This window comes from Capricornis sumatraensis, chromosome 3 (genome assembly GCF_032405125.1).
Source record: "Capricornis sumatraensis isolate serow.1 chromosome 3, serow.2, whole genome shotgun sequence".
NCBI classification, from domain to species: Eukaryota; Metazoa; Chordata; class Mammalia; order Artiodactyla; family Bovidae; genus Capricornis; species Capricornis sumatraensis.
The window spans coordinates 83,449,978-83,470,888 of record NC_091071.1 but is presented as its reverse complement, the minus strand read 5'-3'; the positions used below and the strand labels follow the sequence as shown (position 1 = coordinate 83,470,888).

Genomic DNA, 20,911 nt, shown 5'->3' with positions numbered 1-20,911 from the left:
GTGCTTGGCCACATGGCTTGCAGTCTCAGGTTTTATGGTGATAGGATTAGTTTCCAGGTTGTCTTCAGCCAGTCATTCTAACTCAGAGTCCTTCCTGGTGGTGCACGCCTTGTTCAGCCAAGATGGATGCCAGTGAGAAGGGTTCTGGGAGGCGGTTGGACACATGGTGTCATATTCTGACCTTTCCTGAACTCTCCCAGGTGGTGGTGGCTTATCCACCTTTTCATGTTGTTTTATCCATGTTCCACCTTTTCAGTTGTTTTCTCTCCTGTCATAAAACAGCTCATGCAAATAGTTACTATGGTGCCTGGCCAGGGTGGGCGGTTTCAGTCAGTATGCTTCCCCTAACAATTTGAGGAACGTCAATAATCCATGCTTGATTCTTATTAAGCATGTTCCATGTTCTGGCACCTTACAAAGGGATTCTGCACTTGCAAACTTGACATTTTCAAATTCTTTTTTGTCTCCAAAATAAGCCCAGTGGGCACACATATTTCTATTGCCTTTCTAAAATGATTGTCATCACTTCTCGGCCTTTTGGCTAAGATAAAGTATAGTATCTGTTGTTATCAGTTTAAAATGACTGCCAAGTTTTTAATCTGTTCCATGGCTAGCCATACATGCACAATATTTTGTTGTTGTTGTTGTTTGTTTTTAAGGCAAAAACATCAATAAATATCTTTTGGACCACTTTGAATGTGAAATTCTTCCCCTTAAAACAGCGGCAATCAAAAACCTCCAGTTGCACAGAAGTAAAGCATGTGGATTTATATACAATCTCAAATTATAAAATCAACATACATACTGCAAACATGAACATGCATTAAATCCAAAGATTTTGCTAAAAATATCAACTCAGTATTGGCCTGACAATATACCACTTCTAAACTCAGCGTATCTTTCTCCCCAAGTTTGTCAACTCTGACGACAGAGAAAGGGAAGAAATTCATTATTACTGGCCTGACAATTCTGTGACAGATTTTAGTCTCTTGGGTGTTTAAATACAATCGTTCAACAGATTTGAGCACCCATTAGAGGTCCAGATGAAGCTGACAGCCAACATCATTTGATCTTAAGTAAAAGGAGCGAGAGGAGTTTGGGGGTGTAAGAAACCAAACCGGTCTAGATGCTTCCCATGTGTATATACAATGGCTGGTACAGTGGGAAACAGAAATGAATACATAAATAAATCTGCCTTCAAATACTAAGGCGTGAGATAAAAATACAAGTTACTATTCAGTATAACAAAGAAGAGAATCAGTACTATTAATATCAGGAAAGAGAAGCAAAAAGACCAAAGATAGGTAAAGCATAGAGAGTTCATATCAAGAAGAAAATTCAAATGGAAAATTATGGGTGTGGTATGGGTGTGCATGCATATGTATATTTGCACACACATAGAGTGATGAGTGTGACATTTGAGCCAATTTATTAATAATGAATTTCAGAAAATCAGACATGAAGAGGTGGACCTATAGGCTGAGGGAGCAGAGTAAATAAGACAATAATGTCAAGGAAATTTGGGTGAAGGGAGGTTCAATTCAGTTCAGTTCGGTCACTCAGTTGTGTCCGACTCTTTGGGACCACATGGACTGCAGCATATCAGCCTTCCCTGTCCGTCACCAACTCCTGGAGCTTGCTCAGACTCATGTCCATCGAGTCAGTGATACCATCCAACCTTCTCATCCTCTGTCATCCCCTTCTCCTCCTGTCTTCAATCTTTCCCAGCATTCTGGTCTTTTCCAATGAGTTAGTACTTTGCATCAGATTGCCAAAGTATTTCAGCTTCAGCTTCAGCATCAGTCCTTCCAATGAATACTCAGGACTATTTTCCTTTAGGATTGCATGGTTTGATCTCCTTTTTAGTCCAAGGGACTCTCAAGAGTCTTCTCCAACACCACAGTTCAAAAGCATCAATTCTTTGGCACTCAGCTTCCTTTATGGTCCAGCTCTCACATCCATACATGACTACTGAAAAAAACCATAGCTTAGACTAGAAGGACCTTTGTCAGCAAAGTAATGTCTCTTCTTTTTAATATGCTGCGTAGCTTGGTCATAGTTTTTCTTCCCAGGAGCAAGTGTCTTTTAATTTCATAACTATAGTCACAATCTGCAGTGATCTTGGAGCTCAAGAAAATAAATTCTGTCACTGTTTCCATTGTGTCCCTATCTGTTTGCCATGAAGTGATGAGACCAGATGCCACAATCTTTGTTTTTTGAATGTTGAGTTTTAAACCAGCTTTTTAACTCTCCGTTCAGAGGGAGGGAGGGAGGGAAGTTGCACACTACCAAATACAATCTGAGGTACTTTTGACATGTAGTTGATCAATCTAAAAAGTCTATTAAAGCAGATAATCATGAAATGGCATACATTAATTTTAACCTGGAGTATACATGTACATGGAGAAGGCAATGGCACCCCACTCCAGTACTCTTGCCTGGAAAATCCCATGGACGGAGGAGCCTGGTGGGCTGTAGTCCATGGGGTCGCTAGGAGTTGGACACAACTGAGCGACTTCATTTTCACTTTTCACTTTCATGCATTGGAGAAGGAAATGGCAACCCACTCCAGTGTTCTTGTCTGGAGAATCCCAGGGATGGGGGGAGCCTGGTGAGCTGCCATCTATGGGGTCGCACTGAGTCGGACACGACTGAAGCGACTTAGCAGCAGCATACAAGTACAGGGGCTTCCCAGAACGCACTAGTGGTAAAGAACCCATCTGCCAATCCGGAAGAAATAAGATATCCAGTTTCAATCCCAAGGTCCAAAAGATCTCCTGGGAAAAGGAAAGGCTACCCACTCTAGTATTCTTGCCTGGAGAATCCCATGGACAGAGGAACCCGGTGGGCTACAGTCCCTAGGGTTACGAAGAGTCAGACATGACTGAAATGACTTTGCATGCATGCATACAGGTATAGATTCACGCATCGCCATTTTGGCCTAAGGCCATGTACTCTTCTTTCAGCATAGATCCACTAACTGGCACTCCAACGTTATCCTTCTTGTAAAAGCATTATCCAGAATTTTCAGTCTTAGCTTCTTTAAAATGAAAGGAATATTAAAAGACCCTTGTGAAGAAATCTAGTTGCAGAATTTTGGATTTTTGCTATTTTCTTCTAACATTTTATATTGTCCAGCCAATTTTCAACAACAGTTTTTAAAATTACAAGCCCAGCTGAGAGTAGAAACAAAGAAACCTTGAATGGCATATCCCCACTAGCAGGAGCAGAGGTGCGTGAGCATACCAAAGGTGGATGAAGGTAGAAACGGAGAGCTTGAGTCACTCTGGTGGGGCAGTTAAGCAGATGTCTGTTGAGAAAGTCACTAAGGCAGAGACACAGGCAGAGAAGCAGGGAAACTAAGGCTGGACAGGAAAATTGTGACCATGTTAAGAACATTTAGAGTTCTGCTAAGGGTTTATGATTTGTTTGACCAACAACAGAATGTTTTACTGGAAAATGACTTACAGTTCACTTCAACCTTTGGAAGATAGATCTAGCAACTTTGTAAGGTGAGTGGAATAGGCAGAGACTTGAGTTAGAGCCTGGATTGTGCAGGGAGTTTTGTCATTAATCTAGGTTGAGGCCAGAAGTTGCAAACTGCTTTTCATCAGGCTACAAACAGCTGGCAAATATATTCTGGTTAGTTTGCAATGTGTCTTCTAAAATTTTAAATTTAATTTTGAAGATTTAGAAACCAGGAGATCATGTAGAAAGAAAGAAAGAGAGGAAGGGAAGAAGGAAGGAAGAAAAGAAAGAAAGAGGGAAGGAGGGAGGGAAGTCTGAAAACCAATTCAGCAGGGCTGAGCAGCAGCTGGCTTCCTGGCCATGATCTCCTGGGTCTCACCTACCTTTCCCTGCTGTCCTGACACTGAGAGAGAGTGTCTCTTCCAAATGATTTGTGATTCAGCCCATATCACTCATTTGTATATTCTCCCTAATCTCTGTAATCATAGAAAATCACTGTTCATTCAGTATAACTGAAATACAAGATATGTAGGATAAACAGGGAAAGATAGGGTCAGACAGTTAGATTAAAAGCAAGAAATTATGTCTGGGAAAATTGCTGAGGTACACATCAGTGGTATGCGAAATTATAACAGAAGATGAGAACCCCAAGAAAAGAATATAGAGAGTAGAGAACCTAAGGAATATCTCGCTTAGGTGGCTGAAAGAGAAATCAGAAAAGGAACAGTCAAGAAGGCAGTAGTGTTTCATAAAGGAAAGAGTCTGACTGCAGGTATCAAATGTTACAAAGTGGTTGAGGAAGATAAAGTTTAATTGAAAGAACCATAGCCTTGTTCTTTAGAAGGTTGTCAATGACACTTTTCTAAGATTAGCTGTTAACAGAAGGGAAAAGATACAGCAACAGATGCAAGAAGAAATCAGTCAAGAGAAGATGTATATATGCAGATGTATACATATGTATGTATGTAGATATACATATATACACACAGATATGTACATGTGTCTGTATATATACACATATATTTAAGGGAAATATGTTATGACAAATTTCTCTAAGTTTGGAAGTGGAGACAGCAAGTCATCTTGGAATATGATTTTGTTAATAAGGGAAGAATCACTAGCTTGGCTCTTTAATGAACTAGTTGTAACACAAGTCACAACCCACCCTACCAGGTATAAAAAAACAGGACCTTTCATCAGCAGACAACGAGCATCTTCGGTATGTGAAGTTGGATATCATTGGAGGAGAATCAAGAAGTCAGAAAAGAAACACTGGCTCCCTCTCTGTAGACTCTAAAGCCAGCTCTTTAAGACCTTTCATGAATTGAAATTGTCCTTAATGAAGTCCACTAACAGGAAAAGATCACAAAGAGATTTCACCACAGGGAAAGGAGCAGTCTCAGATGGTAAGTTTTGCTTAATAGCAGAACCTTGCTGGGTACGCAGAGAGGGGTTGCTCCAGTGTGCAAAATTAGGCCACAGCTCCTTCCAGTTCAGCCATCCAATTAAGAAAGGGGTCTTGAAGACAAAAGATGGAATACATATAAATTATATTTTTAATTAAAAACATGTATATCTAGTTTAAAAACAGACACAACTTATGAATAAAAATTAAGAGAGCTGAAATCTTGGAAACTCACATTCTTTTGGCTGCATTAACTACCTAGACTGGCCTCTTTCCAAAAAATAACAAGATCCTGAAGTCTCAGGACAAGGGATGTTGTCAGTCCCTTGAACTCTACAGGGCAGGATTTCAGTAATGATGTTTTGTGACCGTAGCAAAAGCAACAGTAACAGAACCTGGGCCCACTATTGGCATTTCAAATTCTCCACTTCTTTTTTCAGGAAGTTTGGAAGCACTATCAAGTAAGAAAGGTCCCATTATTCTCTGGGAATTTAGAAATGAAGGTGAAACAGGACCCATGAATCAAAGTCTCCTCCTTCAAAGCTGAGCAAATTGTGGATTCATAAAATTAAATATTGAAGAGATATGATTTTATTTAATTTCATGCTGGAAAAGCAGGTCTAACTGGTCAAAACCAGAATAAGAAAAAAATTTTTAAAAATACAAACATGTACGGGCCTGATGGAAGACATCACTGATTAAGTTAAAAGATGGGAAAGATGGGAAAAACATGGTTTCACTCCTGTCAGTACCTTATCTCTGAATCAGGGGCAAAGTGAAAGAGAGACAGAAGTTGTTGGAAGAAGGGAATTAAAGAAACTCCTTTCAGGTGACTTCCACTGCAGTGAATTAGGGATTAGGGTTACACACCAAAAATGAGGAGAAATAGAGGCTGGAAAGTGTAAAGATTTCACTCAGCCATGATGGGAAATTAAACAGGAAATTCATAGGAGAAATTCAGCTTTTTTCTAAGGACATTTTTAATAATCTTTGTATTTCTCATAATTTTTAGTATACTTCTCTTCTTATAACTCAAGATCCAACCTTTTTTACACATCCAGAGTTGGCAAACAAATAGCAAGTTTCTAGAACAGTGTTTCTTGACTATCTGTCTGAAAATCTCTTGGGGAGCCTGTTTAAAAGGAAGATTCCTGCACCCCGCGCAGACTTATCTGACAGATTACCTGGGATCTGGTGCCTGGGAATCTGCATCCTAACAAGTTTCTCAGCTGATTCTTGCGCAGCAAGCCAGCACTGGTCTGATGATGCTGTTTCAGAACCACTATCTTAGCTCATGTCTAGTCCAGCAAGTCCTATGCATGACTATTCACCCACATCCTGTTTTTAATCAGCGGCTATGTCTACAGTTTTAAAACTAAAATAAAAGTGTCACACGTTGTGGTGAGGAAATGGCAACTGTGCCTTCAAGTGCAGCTAGCTAGGATCAGACTCAAGCCCAAGCTCATCTTCTATGATTTTGTTATTTTTTATTTTTAAAAAATAATTTAAAATCCACTTATTTACGGATGGTCAAGAATGGTAGGATTACAATATTGAAGCATAGTTATAATAGTAACCTGCATTGTTTGGTCAATTAGATTTGAAGATGTAGCAACCTAGTTACTTAATTCTGGGCATTTGGGGACAAGGGAATTACAGAATTTTACTCTCCAAACAGTGCAAAAACTATTCCTCTGCTCATTTCCTCTCTGGTTTAACTGGTTCACTGATACTTAGAGATTCAAGTAGGAAACAAGTGCGGCAAAAATGGAAGACACTTTGTGTTGGCCATTGAGAAGGAAGGTGGGTAGCATTCTACCTTCTCTGCTCTTCAGTCTGAGAACAGACACTTTCATCAGTAATGAATTTCTGATCTGGGCAGAATGCTCTCATGTCAACATTACCAAACTGACACTGTTGTGAAAAGGAAAGCTCACTTCAAATTCAAGTGATTTGCTTACATGAAAAACTTTGTAGTTTCCTTTCTCGTATGTCTGACTTTCATGCACGCTAAATGGCTTCAGTTATGTCCAACTTTTGGCAAACCTATGGACTGTAGCCCTCCAGGGCCCTCTGTCCATGGGATTCTCCAGGCAAGGATAGTAGAGTAGGTTGCTCTGCCCTCCTCCAGGGGAATCTTCCTGACACAGGGATCGAATCCGCATCTCCCGCATCTCCTGGGGTGGCAGGCGGGCTCTTTACCACTACTGCCACCTGGGAAACCCATCTGACTTAACATCATAAAAGTGAAGCTCTTTGTTGTCCTCTTCTGAAGGATTTGTGAAAAATAATCACATTTCTAACTCCAGTCTGAGTTTAGTAGCCCTAGTATAAGTTCTTAAAGTACATTACATATTTTTCAGTTCAGTCACTCAGTCGTGTCCAACTCTTTGCAACCCATGAATCGCAGCACTCCAGGCCTCCCTGTCCATCACCAACTCCCGGAGTTCACTCAGACTCATGTCCATCGAGTCCGTGATGCCATCCAGCCATCTCATCCTCTGTCGTCCCCTTCTCCTCTTGCCCCCAATCCCTCCCAGCATCAGAGTCTTTTCCAATAAGTCAACTCTTCGCATCAGGTGGCCAAAGTACTGGAGTTTCAGCTTTAAGCATCATTCCTTCCAAAGAAATCCCAGGGCTGATCTCCTTCAGAATGGACTCGTTGGATCTCCTTGCAGTCCAAGGGACTCTCAAGAGTCTTCTCCAACACCACATTTCAAAAGCATCAATTCTTCGGCGCTCAGCCTTCTTCACAGTCCAACTCTCACATCCATACATGACCACTGGAAAAACCATAGCCTTGACTAGACGGACCTTAGTCGGCAAAGTAATGTCTCTGCTTTTGAATATGCTATCTAGGTTGGTCATAAGTTTTCTTCCAAGGAGTAAGCGTCTTTTAATTTCATGGCTGCAATCACCATCTGCAGTGATTTTGGAGCCCCAAAAGATAAAGTCTGACACCGTTTCCACTGTTTCCCCATCTATTTCCCATGAAGTGATGGGACCAGATGCCATGATCTTCGTTTTCTGAATGTTGAGCTTTAAGCCAACTTTTTCACTCTCCACTTTCACTTTCATCAAGAGGCTTTATCTTTACCTTGGAATTTATCATGAGGAATTCCCTGGTGGTCCACTGGCTGTAACTCCACACTTTCACTGCAGAGGGCTCCACACTTCCCTGGTTGGAGAACAAAGATCCCGCGTGCCGCGTGGTGTGGTTAAAAAAAAAAAAGTATCATTCTATGATATAAATATGTGTCTTCTAACAGAACTCTACCCAAAGTGTTGTCTCTTTAATAAATATTTTCTTAATCTAGTATCTGCAGATATATAAGAAAAAAGGAAAAGTGCACATGCCATCCTTGTAAGTTAAGTTGTGCACCTAGGAAAGGCTAGTGGAAAATCTCACAAAAGATATCATGAAGTGGCATTCTTTACCATCAGAATTTGTAGGTAGGTCTCCTCCCTGTTACAGATGGAGAAATTTGATTGTGTCAGCATCATTATTGTTTCTTGTGATTTGTCTTTTCTCTTTGGTTGCTTTTTAAATTTTTTTCTCATTGGCTTAAGTGTTCCATGGCTCTACTCTAATGTGTGACAGTGGGTTTATTTTTATTTACTCCCCTCGAGTTGTTCTTGGGTGTTTACCAATTCTGCTATATTCTCAGTCAGATCTTCAAATATTGCCCCCCTCTCATTTTCTCTATTTCATCTTTCCAAATATCCATTAGATGTATATTGGAGTTTTTCATTCTCTGTGGCTTGGCTTTAACCTGTCTTTGATACTTTCAATCTCTTAATCTCTCTATATATATTAATGCAATTTCCTCCATCATTCAGTTCATAAATTCTCTCTGTTTCTATGTGTGATATGCTGTTCCATCCATGGTGAAGATTTAATTTCAGTGGCATATTTTTAGAAATGAAATGTGCTTATATTTATTTATATCTTCCCAATTAATATTGCTATTTTATTCCAAGATGATTTTTATTCTTTTTATTCTCTGTAATCAATTTCAAAATCCTTATATTTAATAAACTTTATTTTTAGAACAATTTTATATCTACAGAAGAATTGTGAAGATTGTATACAGAGTTCCTCTATACCTTGCACCCAGTTTCCCCTCATACTGACATCGTACATTAGTATGGTACATTTCTTATATTTAAGAAACCAATATTAACATATTATTATATTAACTACATAAATGGATTTAATGGACATTAACTAATGTCCATACTTTATTCAGAATTTCTTTACCTAATGGCCTTTTCTGTTCCAGGATGCTATTTGGATATCACATTATATTTATTCATCATATCTACATAGGCTACTCTTGGCTATGACAGTTTCTCAGACTTTACTTGTTTTGATAACCTTAACAGTTTTGAGAAGTACCAGTTGGCATTTTGTAGAATGTCTTTTAACTATGGTTTTGTTTTGTTTTGTTATGTTTTTCTTGTTATTAGACTCAGGGTAAAGATTTAGGGGAGGAAGAACACAGAGATGAAGTGCCATTTGCACTATGTCATATCAAGTGTGCATATTATCAAAATGTCCCGTCATTACTGATGCTGATCTTGAGCATCTGATTGAAATACTGTTTGTCGAGTATCTCTATGTAGAGTTACTTTTTTTCCTCCCCTTTCTACATTCTACTCTTTGGAAGAAAGTCACCATGCTTAAGAAATAAGACTTCTGCTCCACTTCCTTGAAAGTATAGTACATTAATTATATGGGAATCCTCTCACACAGGAGATCTGTCTCTTTACGCCATTTATTATTTATTCAGTCATCTATTTATATCAGTATGGATGGACTCATGCAAGGATATTTATTTTGTTTGGGGCTACAATCTACTATTCTTTTATCCTGTTGCTCAAAGTGTTCCATATTTGGCCACTGGAAGCTTATTCAATTGGTTTCTGTGACTCCGATACATTCCCATCACTCTGAGATTTTATTCTTTCTTTAATACTTCCTTATTTTCTAGCACTATAAAACACTTGAGAATCTTTTTGTACATTTCTTGCGCCAATCCTAGAATCAGTTATTTTTCCAGGGAATGCTGTTTTGTTTTATTGGAGGATAGTATTAGAAACCAAGATCTTAGGTGTGCTCATTGCTACCTGGATATCTTTGTTTCTGGGCCCTCTCAGCTGACAGAGCAAGTTACTATATGTGTGTACAGTAACCCATGTATATAACATATCTATAAGTATTTCTCTGTATAATCATCTTTATCTATATTGATATTATAGTAGGTAAATTCTGATGTCTCCAACTCTAGTTACCTTTTCCATAAGAATCATTCTAGGCTCTTCTGTTGCTTATCTGTAAATTTTCACTCTAACAGTGAAAAGCCTGGTTCCCATAATCAGCCATTTATTTATTAATAGTTTAATTACAATATACATGTATACCAGTGTCAGAATGTTTAACTATATCACTCCCATGGGAAACAACTGTTTCAGTTAGAGTATAATGTTTATGTGTCATTTTTTTCTAGCCTTTAATATTATAGACTTAAGTCATTTCCAAAGTTACTTGGGTCAGCTTCTTTTTCTTCCACTTTCTTAAGTTGTTTCCTACATTATTAATACAGTTAGATTGACTTGTCACATTCTGTATTCAATTCTGGGATCCCCCAACTTCTAAGTGGGTTTTAATAATTTGCATACATTGAGTCATTCTTTGTGCTGAAAATTCTATGGGTATTGACAAATGCATAGTGTCATATATTCATAATTATAATGTCATACCAAGTTGTTTGCTGTTCTTAGTCTGCTCAGCTCCCACAACAAAATTCCACAGACTGGGGAGCATATGCAACAGAAATTTTTCTCTTTGTTCTGGATGCTGGTTCCAGATCTAGTCCAAGATCAATTTTGGGAGGGTTCAGTTTTTGGTTAGAGCTCTTTTCTTGGCTTGCAAGTGGCTTGGTCATCAGACAGCTTTTCCTACCCCAAGGCTCTGCTAGGCAGTCAGCCTCTAGAACTATGAGAAAAAAATAGATATCTGGGAAATAATAGATAAAAAATAGATATCTGTTGTTTCACCACCTAGTCTGTGGTATTTTATTTCGATAGCCCAGGTAGACTAAGAGAATGCTATAAAACTCACGGGTGCTCCATCTATTCAACCTTCTCCACATACCCAAACACCCCACACCACCCCCCCAAACCCCTGCAAACCACTGATTTTTTCACAATCACTACAGTATTGTCTCTTCCAGAATGTCATATAAGTGGAACTATACAGTATGTAACCCTTTCAGACTAGCTTCTTTCACTAATCAACACGTATTTAAGGTTCATCAAGACTTCCTGGCTTGACAGCTCATTTTTACAATAGTTGAATAATATTCCACTGTTTTTTTAATCCATTAACCTATTAAAGGACATTTCAGATCATTCCAATTTTTTTCTGTGATTGAGAACAAAACTGCCACAAATATTTGTTTTTGTTTTTTTTTGTGAGGACATAAGTTTTCAAGTCAATCAGGTAAATATAAGCATGAAAAAAGTGAAAGTGTTAGTCGCTCAGTCGTATCCAACTGTTTACAACTTCATGGACTGTAGCCTGCCAGGCTCCTCTACCAGGGCCAGAAAACAGGGGCGGGTTGCCTTCTCCAGGGGATCTTCCTGACCCAGGGATTGAACCTAGGTCTGCCGCTCTGCAAGCAGATTCTTACTGTCTGAGTACCCTAGAAGCCCCCAATATAGGCATACTTAGCAGATGCTGCAGGTTCAGTTCCAGACTCTGAAATAAAGTAAATGTGTGCATGCTAAGTCACTTCAGTTGTGTCCGACTCTTTGCAACCCTATGGACTGCAGCCTGCCAGGCTTCTGCATCCAAGGGATTCTCCGGGCAAGAATACTGGAGTGGGTAGCCATTTCCTTCTCCAGGGGATCTTCCTGACCCAGGGATTGAACCTGCGACTCTGTTGTCTCCTGCATTGGTAGGCGTGTTCTTTACCACTAGCACCATTTGGGAAGCCCTAATAAAGTAAACAGCACAATAAATAGAGTTACATGAATTTTTGTTTTCCCAGTCCATATAAAAGTTATATTTAAACTATATGCTGTCTATTAATTGTGCAATATCATTATTTAAAACAATGGCCAATGGGACTTCCCTGGTGGTACAGTGGAGAAGAATATGCCTGCCAATGCAGGAGACACAGGTTTGATTCCCTGGTCAGGGAAGATTTTACATGCAGCAGAACTGAGTCCACATGCTGTAATCTCTGAAGCCCACGCACTTAGAGCCCATGAGCTACAATAAGAGAAGTCACCATAATGAGAAGCCCATACGCTGGAATGAAGGCTGGCCCCAGATCGCCTCAACTAGAGAAAGCCCGCATGAAGCAGCAAAGGCCCAGTGCAACCAAAAATAAACAAATAAGCTAATTAGTAAAAAAAAAGGATTAAAAATACCCACCAATGTATATACCTTAATTTAAAAATACTTTATTGCTAAAAAATGCTAACCATCGTCTGTACCTTCAGTGTGTTGTAATGCTTTTGTAGGTGGGGTGTCTTGCCTTGATGTTGATGGCTGCTGACTGATCATGGTGGGGATTGTCGAAAGTTAGGACAGCTGTAGAATTTCTAAAAATAGGACAAAAATAAAGTTTACACATTGATTGGCTCTTCCTTTGGGGAATGATTTCTCTATCATATGCAATGCTATCTGATAGCATTCTACCGATAGTTGAACTTCTTTCATAATTGGAATCAGTCCTTTCAAACCCTACTGCTGCTTTATCAAATAAGTTTATGTAATATTCTAAATTCTTTGTGGTCATTTCAACAATCTTCACAGCATCATGACCAGGAGTAGATTCCACCTCAATAAATCACTTTCTTTGCTTATCTCTAAGAAGTAACTCCTTGTCAATTAAAATTTTATCATGAGATTGCAGCATTACAGACACATCTTCAGGTTCCATTTCTACTTCAGATTTTCTTGCTATTTCCACCAAATCTACAGCTATCTCCTCTACTGAAGTTTTGAACCCCTCAAAATCACCTACAAGGGGTGGAATTACCTTCTTCCAAACTCTTGCTAATGTTCATATTTTGGCCTCTTCCCATGTATCATAGTTGTTCTTAATGGCATTTAGAACAGCAAATGTTTTCCTGAAGTTTCTTTGCCCAGGTCCATTAGAAGAATCACTGTCTATGGCAGCTACAACCTTAAAAAATGTATTTCTTAAGTAATAAGACTTAGAATTCAAAATTATTCCTTGTTCCATGAGCTGCACAATGAAGGTTGTGTTAGCAGGCATGAAAACAGCATGAATCTCATTGGATATCTCCAACAGAGCTCTTGGGTTATCACACACATTGTCAATGAGCAGTAATGTTCTGAAAGAAATCTTTTTTTTTTCTGAACAGTAGGTCTTAACAGTGAGTTTAAAATAGTTAGTAAACCATGTTGTAAGCAGATGTTCTGTCATGTAAGCTCTATATTTTTCCATTGATAGAGCACAAGCAAAGTACTTCTGAAGGGCTCTAGGATTTTCAGAATGGTTTCAACTTAAAGTCAGTTGCTGCATGAGCCTCTAACAAGAGAGTCAGTCTGTCATTTGAAGCTTTGAAGTCAGGCATTGACTTCTCCTCTCTAGCTATGAAAATCCTAGATGGAATCTTCTTCCAATAAAGCTGATCATCTATATGGAAAATCTATTGGTTAGTGTTATCACCTTCATTAATGATCTTAGCTAGATCTTCTGAATAACTTGCTGCAGCTTCTGCATCAGCATTGCTTCTTGCACTTTGATGTTACAGAGATGGCTTCTTTCCTAAAACTTCAGAAACCAACTTCTACTACCTTCAAAGGTTTCTTCTGCAGCTTCCTCACATCTCTTGGCCTTCATAGAATTAATGAATGCTCTGGATTAGGCTTTGGCTTAATGAAATATTGTGGCTAGTCTGAGCTTCTATCCAGACCACTCAAACTTTTCCCATATCATCAATAACACTGTTTCACTCTCTTATTCATGTGTTCGTTCTAGTAGCACCTTTAATTTTCTTCAGTATTTTTTTTTCCTTTGCATTCACAACTTGGCTAACTTCAGGAAAAGGTCCTAACTTTTGACCTATCTCAACTTTCAGTACGGCTTCCTCACTAAGCTCTATCATTTCTAGCTTTTGATTTAAAGGAGAAGGTGTGTGACTCTTCCTTTCATGTGAACACTTAGAAGCCCATTGTGGAGTTATTCTCTAGCCTAATTTCAATATTGGGTATCTGAGAGAATAAGGAGGCCTGAGGCAATGGGGAGAGATGGGGAAACAGTTGGTGGAACAATCAGAATACACATAACATTTATCAGTTAAGTTTGCCATCTTATATGAACACAGTTTGTGGCATCTCAAAACAGCTACAGTAATAACAGCAAAGATCACTGATCACAGATCATCATAACAAATATAAAATATAATAGTAAGGAACAACATTTAAATATTGCAAGAATTCACAAAATGTGACACCGAGACATGAAGTGAGCAAATGCAGTTTGCTGATAGACTTGCTTAATGTGGGGTTGCCTTCAAGTTTTTTAAAGACCTTCAATGTGTAAAAATAAAAAAAAAACAATATCAGTGAAGTGTAACAAAATATAGTGCAATTAAGCAAGGTATGCCTGTACCTAAAAGTGCAAATGCTAGATCATACGGTAAAATTATGTTTAGCTTTGTAAAAATACCGCCAAACTGTCTTCCAAAGCACTATACTAGTTTGCATTCCCATCAGCAATGAAGGAATATTCCTGTTAGTCTCCATCCTTGCCAGCAATTTATATTGTCATTTATCTGGATTTTAGTCATCCTAACATCCATGAAGTAGTATCTTGTTACTACTTGGGATTTAATTTGTAAATCCCAAGTGACAAATGATATTGAGCTCTTTTAATGCACTATTTGCCACCTACATACCATCTTTGGAGATGTGCTTGCTCACATCTTTCGAACATGCTTTAATTGAGTTGTTTGCATTCTTATTTTTGAATTTTAAAAGTTCTTTTTATATTTTGGATGCAAGTTCTTTTTCAAATATGTGTTTTGCAAATATTTTCTCCCAGTGTAAGATTTTTCTTTTTATTCTTTTAACAGTATCTTTCCTAAAGTGGAAGTATTTAATTTTAATAAAATCCAATATATCTGTTTTTGCTTTTACAAATCACCTTTTTGGTGTATGTAAAAAGTTATCATCAAACCCAAGGCTACCTAGATGTTCTCCTATGTCATCATCCAGAAATGTTATACTTTTATGCTCTGCATCTAGGTCTATGATTCATTTAAGTTAATTTCATGAAATGTGTAAAGTCTTGCATATGGATGTCCAATTGTTCAAGAACCATTTTTAAAAATACTGTCCTTTCTCCATGAAACTACATTTACTTCTTTGTCAAAGATCAGTGACTATATTTGTGCAGGTCTATATCTGGGTACTTTAATCTGTTTCATTGATCTACAAGTTTATTCCTTTGCCAAAACCGAGTTGTCTCAATCATTATAGATTTATAGGGCATCTAGAAATTGTGTATTGTGATTCCTGTAATTTTCATCTTCTTCTCTTCCTCCTCCTCCTTCGTATACTTCTTCTTTGGTGTTACCTTGGCTATTTTATCTTTTGCTTTTTCATAGAAATTTTAGAATCTGTTTCTCAATGATTACAAAATAGCTTGCAAGAATGTTGATTGGGATGTCAGTGAATCTATAGTTGAGTTAGGAAGAACTAATATCAACACTATTGAGTCTTTCAACCCATGAACACAGAATATCTATTTAGATTTTCTTGGATTTATTTCATCAGCATTGAGATATAAATAGATCTGTATAGATCTGTACATATTTTGTCAAGTTTATACCAAAGTGTTTCATTTTTTTGGTACTATTGTAAACAGTATTGATGGTTGAGTTTGAAATCTTAGTTGTCCATTTCTTGTATACAGGAAACCAGTCACCATATTTTTGTACAGTGATTTGTGTCCTATAACCTTGCTATACTCACTTATTAGTTTCAGAATGTTTGCTGTTGATTTGGGGGGATTTTTCACATTGACAATCATATTATCTGAAAACAAAGGAAATTTCACATCTTCTTTCCCAATTTGTATCTTTTATTTCCTTTCCTTGTCTTAGTGAACTAATTAGGATTTTCAGTATAGTGATAAATAGAAGTGGTGAGGGGATATTCTTTGTTTGTACCTCATCTTAGGGAGAAAGCATCCAGTTTCTCATGTCATAATATTAGTTAGCTGTAGGGTTTTTTATAGATGTTCTTTAACAAGTTGTGGGGCTTATCCTCTATTCCTAGGATATACATGCTTTTTATTCTTCAAACTGTCTTATTTTCCCAAGTTCTAATAAATGTGTTATTTGCAAGATCACCTGACAATTTGCTCATAGTTAATCATATCGTTTTGAGTTTTATAGTTTTGATTATGAAAATTTTGTTTTTCTGTGGAATTCCTTTCATCTGCTCACAAAGATGTACCCACATAGACTTGATAAAGTCCAGTATATCGATCAGTGAATTCACTTAAATACATTCAGATTCCCTGAGCAGAATTTAGAAGCAAGTAACTGGTTCACTCTTTAACATTCTTTTAAAATCTTCTGTCATTTCATGCAGCTGGGGAACAAAGCTGGGACATCTGTAACAGAGCTGGATATAGTTTCCTCCTCAGCTTTTTGGCTGGTTATACAATCTTGGCCAATTTCTTTAATTTAAAAAATCATTAATCTTAACATTTCTTTATGTAAAAATTAAAAATTGTGACATTCACACTTTCTTTTTGCTCAAAGAAGTTTAGGGAAGACTCAGTGTCTTAAATTATCAATTTGGGAACTCCTTGAATAGTGTTGTGAATAGCTTCTAAGGTAGCTCCCAATCCCCTCCTCCTGATGTTCATGCCTTTGTGTAAGCCCAGCTTTGTGAGTGTGGGTAGGTCCTGTGACTTGTAGCTAACAAATAGATGGCACAATTGATAGGATATCACTCTTGTGATTATGTTCTGTTCTATGGCAAAGGTACTGGGATGTCAGTCTGGTCACATTTGCATTATCTCACTTCCCTCGTGGCTCAGATGGTAAAGAATCTGCCTGCAATGTGGGAGACTCAGGTTCAATCCCTGAGTTGGGGAAAATCTTCTGGAGAAGGGAATGGCTACCCCCTCCATTATCTTGCCTGGAGAATTTGATGGACAGAAGAGCCTAGCAGGCTACAGTCCATGGGGTCACAAAGAGTTGGACATGATTGAGCAACTCATGCTTGTAGTATCTCTTTCTCTCTCTTGTTGGATTTTGATAAGCAAGTTGCCATGAAACCTATGGCTATAAGGAATGCTTCTGACAACAACCCTGAGGAATTGTGATAGGAAATCCTTCCCCAGTCAACCCTGTAGATAAGAACTCAGTCCTGGGTGACATCATGATTGCTGCTCTATGAAACTCTGAGGATGTTACAAAGAGTGTGGTGTCTGGATGACCACAGTTCAAAAGCCAATAAACAGGCCAGTTTGATGGAAAGGAAAGCTTGCTTTATTTCATATTTCGGCAACTAGAGGGGTGGTGGGCAGACATCTGTCCAAAGGCTGTACCCCCTGACAACTGGCAGACCCCACACACACACACACACAACCAGAGGGGCAAGAGTTTTTAGAGACATAAATGAGGTTACATAGAGAAACAGCATAGTCATCTTTGACAGTCATCTTCAAATTGATCATCAGTAGTCTAGTCAATGTCAACTTGGTTGTTTCAGGTACAGTTAATTTTCAGTTCCAGGGTCTGTTTCTTCCCATTTCTTTGAGGCAAATTCTTGGAATTGTGGCAGCTTATGTCATTGGTATAGTCTGGTCATCATGTAGTTAATTTTTTCACCTGGTGTTTTAGTATCTATTAGACAGCTTCTGGGATATGGTTCAGAATATTATCTATAATCCTTGAGAAGGAAATAAAGGTCCTTAACTATGTTTAATGACTACATTATTATTATTTGCTCTCCTTTGACTGTTTTCCTTTGTTTCTACATTTTCATTTCTCTGATTAAACTTATTCTTTGACTGATTTTTTCCACAGGCAAAAGCAGGCAGAGGATGTTGCAGGATTGGAGGTCAAGGACCACAGGGTCCTGCTTCGTTTCAAGGATACCCAGCTAAACATTGCCCATACTCTTGACCCACAAACCTTTGAGATAATAAATGTGTTTTAAACCTCTATGTTTGCAGCAATTTGTCAAACAACAGAAAGCTAATACAAGTGCAAAGCCTCAATTAGATAGGTAATATATTTTAAGAAGCTCAAAGAGGTAGGTGTTAATGGGTCACTCTAGGTTTTTCAAATTGCATTTCATTTAAAGTAAGTAAAGACAGAGAGAGACAGCAGAAAGTTCTGTCATTGAAAAGTAGCATTCTTTATTTCAGAAAGGTGTCAAAATTTTATTTTATTGCCCATAGTTATGTAAGGAATTGGATATAAAGCACCAATAATTTTGTGATCCAAAGTATAGTATAGTTCTTATGTGTTATTTACTATGCTTAGATTGTATACATCCACAAATATTTATACTTTATGATTAGTATACACAAGCTGTTTCCAAGTGTGATCTTCAATTCAGACTAGGATTTTTAATATTGTTTATATCATGCACTAAGATGGAAAAGCATTAAAAAGTAGAAATGATAAATAAAAGTCATTTCAAAAAATATAGTTCCAACCTGTTTGACATGGTGGTGTTCCTATAGTCACATGACAAGAGTGATTCCTAATAGGTTTGATTCAAATTTGATTTATCAATCAAAGCCATATTAGAAAAATGCATTTTCATAACAAATTTTCAATTAACAAATTCACCAGTATTACATATTTGACAACTTTAGGGTTAAGAAAAAGTTCTTCACTTTTCTTTTCCCAGTAAATTATATCCAAGTAAGTCACTGTGGTCATTGCGCACCAGAAAATTTGAGAAATAACATCTTCTAAAGCCTCAGTGAGGTCAGATTCAGGTTGAAAAACTATGCTAAGAGAAATTTACCCACATTTCCACTCAACATCAGGTTTCTTACAACTTGTGAACACACAAAATATGAGATACCCTTCCTTCCTGTACTTTGGTCAAAAAATGCTTAACTTTTTTTTCCAGAACATATCTAACTTGACTCTCACGCTTCTTATCGCAGGCGACAGTGCAACATGCTGGGCTTCTTCCCTCTACCATTTTGGGCTGATGCTTACTGTAAGATGGTATCATACTATATTTAACACTTAAAACCACAGAGAAGCAAATGACATGTTGTCTGCTTTTCCAGATGAACTGTGGTAGTTCTTAAAACACTGTTCACGTAGAATACTTTAAAATCATCTTTCTTAAAATAAATGTAGTATTTTTGCCCCTGCACTTGGCGAAAGAGGACAAACAGAAAATGCTACATTCATGTAAGCAGATCTTTAACATGACAATTCTCGTCTGTGGTGAGAAATAAGCAATATCTGTCAAATCACAATTTATTTGCAAGCTCCTGTTGAAAATAAATGTATTGCTAACCATGTAGTTATTATAAGTTATGTGCTTATATCTGAAAACGTGCTTGTAGACCTGAGAAGAGTCACCTTATATATGTTTCCCTTCATATTCACCAAAGAGGGTTTTTTCTCCTGTTTATAATATCCTTATTCATGCAATATCTATACTTGTACATTTTAAATACTGGGGTTGGGGCAAATGGTAGTCCTGTGGTGGTAACTACACAGAACCAACAAAGAGGTGAACAACATCCAGAGAGACTAAGCAGGTAAGCTCGAGCTGGGAAAAACTGGCTCCCAAGATTAGCCCTTCCAGTGACCATGGGGCCTTCTCTGAATACCTGCTTCCTTATCTATATGCCTAATGTCTCTCTACAGGTTTATTTCTGGAATCACATGGACAATGCCTTTCACCTATTATGCCTTCAGTAAATGACAGACAAGATTGCCGTTGTTCCTGTGAAAGCTCTACTCTCCACATGAATGATTCTTACGCAGAGCCCATTGGATACTCCTGAATTCAAAGAATTAATAGAAAGTATGTCCCATTAGAAATATTTTCCTATTTTATTTTATCATTCATTTCTTACCCTACAAGCTTCCTTGCCCTCATCTCTTTTTTTCTCAAAATGAGTCACTCTTTACTCAGTTTATTAAAGTGTATCAGTTGCACTCAAAGTCATCTGTCTCTCACACATACACACACACACACACATGCACACACAGCATTCACAATCAGTAGGGTCTGTATATTGCATTGTCCAGAATATCTACCCTAGAATATAGGTAATGAGCAGCTGTATCACCAGAACAGAGAAATCATGAACTTTAATGGACTTTGAGAGGTGAGGGGTAAAGTGATACCAACATAGCTAATAGACAAGAGAGTGCTGCGGCAAGAACTACTGAGAAAACATAAAGTGAGGAGCAATGTGAAAAAAAGTCCACGGGAGGAAAATCTTTTTCCTAACTCTAACTTTTCACATTTTAGATGGTTGTTCAAGAAACATCACAAGGCTATAGGATCTTGAGAGTTCCAGACTTGTCACCAGTGTTTAGGAAGAGCAAAAGTTGAATCAGGTAAGAAAGACATCCTCATCCGTTTTGTTTAGGCCACCAATATAAAAGACCTTATTATAGTCTTCTTTAGTACCCGTCTTAGAAAACATCTTCCAATGGATTTTATAAACCTTAAATCCTCCTATTCAATCTACTTCCTGCTTTATTATCACTGTGGATGTAAAAAAAGGCTGATGATCATCTTCGCTTCTAATCTTTCATAAATTTGAACAGAGACATTCAAAATTGCCTATTAATAAGCCTCCCCATAGTCTACTGAGCTTAAGCAAATATAAGTTTTGTAACCTACCAATTAATCTACAGAAGGTATTCCAAATAATTACATTCTGTCACATTCTTATTTACACTTGATTCTAAAAAGTTCCTAACTTTTCACATGACTAATCTAGAAAATAAATATTACCCTTGCCTTCACAGGCAGCA

General features: G+C 37.8%; 2 pseudogenes; one reads left to right on the top strand and one right to left on the bottom strand.

Annotated features, from left to right (window-relative positions):
* Positions 1–521: 521 nt before the first annotated feature.
* LOC138077341 (U2 spliceosomal RNA) lies at positions 522–693 on the top strand (annotated as a pseudogene).
* An 11,669-nt stretch (positions 694–12,362) lies between these two features.
* Positions 12,363–18,832, bottom strand: LOC138076283 (tigger transposable element-derived protein 1-like; annotated as a pseudogene).
* Positions 18,833–20,911: the final 2,079 nt, after the last annotated feature.